Source organism: Triticum aestivum, chromosome 7B (genome assembly GCF_018294505.1).
Source record: "Triticum aestivum cultivar Chinese Spring chromosome 7B, IWGSC CS RefSeq v2.1, whole genome shotgun sequence".
Classification (NCBI taxonomy): domain Eukaryota; kingdom Viridiplantae; phylum Streptophyta; class Magnoliopsida; order Poales; family Poaceae; genus Triticum; species Triticum aestivum.
Window position 1 is genome coordinate 2,711,864 of NC_057813.1, and position 3,476 is coordinate 2,715,339.

A 3,476-nucleotide genomic window follows, 5' to 3' on the forward strand; every position below is an offset into this window, starting at 1 on the left:
ATTATAGTACATGACTAAGAACTTGTAGTGTTGTTGCAGTTAATTATAGCTTGTGATGTTCCTGGATTTGGTTGTTGTTTCAATAGCAATTAATTCATTTGCACATTGATCTTTGATAAGATATGTCATAATTAACGTGTTTCTTTAGTTTTTCAAAATATGAGTGTCGAGATTTTTTATGGTGCTAGAAAACCATTTCCCCTACAATTGTAACTGATTTAGTTTTAAGTTTTATAGGATGAATGGAAGTGTTCTTACCTGGAATGGGTTTATCATGAGTGGCCATACTCTTTGAAGATGTGTCTAGCAAAACTCTAAACCATGTATGAGGAAGAGAATAGAGATAGTCTTAGAGAAAATGTTGTCAATGCTGAAGAATATTTTAAGATACGATAAAAAAGAGAAAGATGAAAAATGAGCTCAGACTTTTTAAATTAGACTTTGCTAAGATGGTGTTTGCGAAGGAGTATGCACTCTCCCAGTTGGTCAGTGCAAATAGGCTCTTACTGAATTGGAAGCAGAGGTGGAGAAAACGAATTTGGATGATCATGCATGCATCCACCAACATACATCAATCGATTAGGGAAATGAATATATTGTTCTAAAATTATGCCCAACATACTTTGTGCCTATGAAGGTGGACTAGCTATATGTTGTACTGTACCGTTGTCACTTAGCTATCATACTGTGATGTTAAAATATATTGGTGTGCCGGATATGGAAGTGATAAACAGTTGTTCGATATGAAATGTGAATTGGCTTAATACTGAGAGTATTAATAGTAAACTAATAAACCTGCTAAATGGGTCATGACACCTTACAAACGTTTCTAGCAGTAAAAGCATGTGTGATGGATAGCCCAATGTCACACTGTTTTGTTCATCGGATCGTGTGTGATATAGTTGAATAACACAAATGGTTACGTCGCTACACCTATCACAGACGAAGCTATACAGAAAACTGTGTGTGATGTGGTATGCCACACAAACATTTGTTCCATAATCTGTGTGGGATGTTAAGACGATCTCCCAAGGCTTGTCCTACGAAAGCGTTATTCCCCCAATGGCACACGAGCATATGCGCTAAGCATGTGTCACCGGAGGAGCTATCATTGAAGATTTCTGGGTCGTATGGGATGGACCCCAAAATCGTGCAGACAGACAAGGCAACGGTTTAAAACTCTATTGCGGAAAGGGCTTCAAAACCGTTTATATAGGACGTCGCTGCACCAGTGTAGCATCATCGGAGGGCATTTGGAGGTGTGTCTCCAGCGGCGGGGTTCAATCGGTATTTTTTTTGGTGGATCTTCTTGGATCCGATCTTCATTTGTGTGTGTATGTGTGTCTACAGGTTGAAACCTTCCTATTTATGCTTCTCTTCATCGGCGACCATTGATATTCTGGTATGCTGGTCCTTTCGGGGCTTACCACGATGACTTCCCGACTGCTTATTATAACAAGGATTGTGTCTCTCTAATGAGGGAGGGATGATAACGGTGGCACACCTTATCTCCATGCTACTTAGGCCCTTTTGCTTCTTGTCTGTAGACAGACCATTTGCCCTCTTTATTATGGATGATGTAATGTTGGACATACGTGGTCTCTGGTTGTAATATAGTTCGATCTAGCTCATGTGAGGGAGGGGAATTTTTGGTCTATGGGGACATATGCACCCTATATGGGATTTTTTTAGTAATTCAACAAAAAGTCGAAAATTTCTAAAAATATTTTTGAAATAAACTTGACCTTCTATTGTAATCGTGAGAAATAAAATCCACAAAAAAATATCTCTTTGACTTCTTTTCAAAAAAGACAAATTTTTGGCTAAAATAGTGTGAATAGTGACCTATAATAGCAAATAAATTTTGTCTTTTTTGCTGTGAGGTCAACTTTTGTTTTTTTTCGTCGAGATTTCTATACTAGTGCAAAAGTAAGTCAAGTGTTTTGTCAAAATAGTTCTTATCTATTTTGACTTTTTATTAAAATATTAAAAAAAACCTATATAGGGTGCATATACAACCAAGAACCAAAGTGTATTTCCCCTCATGTGAGCCTTTACCTTATATCTTACCTTGTTGAATGATGTGAAGATACTAACGATGTAGATCCCAAAAGATGTGCTAGCGCATGTAGGATATGAAAGCACATGTTGAGGGTAATGCCGCGGATGTACATCTATTATTAATTCGGCTTAAAAGCTAATACAGAATAGTTCTACATCAGGGGGCTTAGCGCTGAGTGTGCACAGCCGTCTGAGACATAAGGCCGCCGAAATCATGTCCCTTGAATACCTGCACTGTGTGAAGAGCGATAAAGTTTTGCAAAGCATATCAGCGCGATGGATCGCTCAAATTCAACTACATCCTCAACAACCCTCTTCCTGCTTCCACTATGGTATACAACCATCTCGTCTCACTACGATGGCTCAATATGCTGTTGCACCGGAGTTTCCTACGACATACAACCATCTTGTCTTTACCACCATGGCTGAATACGTTGTTTCACCGGAGTTTCCAGAGAACTAGTAGGTTCTGAACCCCTATCTGCTACATGCTCCTAGTCTATCGTATGCGATTTTCCTTCAATAATTTGTGATCATGCTAATCTGGATTAGCCTAAACAAAAACTGTCTAAGAGCAACTCCAACAGGCCGACCTAAACGGACAGTGCATTTGTCCGCTTTATGTCCGTTTGGATCGGCCACCGTCCAGCGTCCGCCCTGTTTTGCGTTTGGGTCGGCAGTGCGCCCAACGCGCTGACCCATTTTCATGTCCGCACTCAATTTTTAAAAAAGGCCCGCAGCCATAGATCATGCCAGCGGCCATGTCTCATGCCGGCACTATACCAGCGCTGGCATACATTGCCGTCTTCAAAAAATATCACCACACAGTTCATGCTGGCGCACTCGCCAGCGGCCGGCACACATGCCAGCACACAAAAAGGGGTGAGACTTGAGTTCGACCACGCCATCAGGCCACGTGGTCATGCCAATGCACAAGCCGGCATACAAAAAGAAGGCGCTCGCAGCCACGAGATCACTCATTGGTGAACTTGAGCATGTCGGCCTACATTTTCTCGAACAAAGGCCTCTTTCTTGGCGACACGGTGTTGAGATCCACCTTCATGATCTCCACCCCGGTCATCATACTTGCGAGAGCCACTTCTTCGGCCTTGGTCTTGGCGTTCGCGGCCTTGATCTCGAGCATCTTGGCTTGGTTCTCCGCCTCCAACTCAAGCATCTTGGCTTGCTTCTCTCCGTCCATCTCTAGCCTCCTCCTTTGGATCTCCATGAAGGCGTTCATTTGCTACTCTTTGAAATGTCGGCGCTCCTCCTCTCTTGTGTTCTTTGTGTTCATCATGCCCTCCACGCTTGCGATCAAGGCGTTCCATGCCGCATCCCGCATCCCGCTTGTCCTCCTTCTTGGAGTTGGTCTTCCCCCGCGGCCGAGCCGGCTCGCCATCCCCAACCTCCTCCAC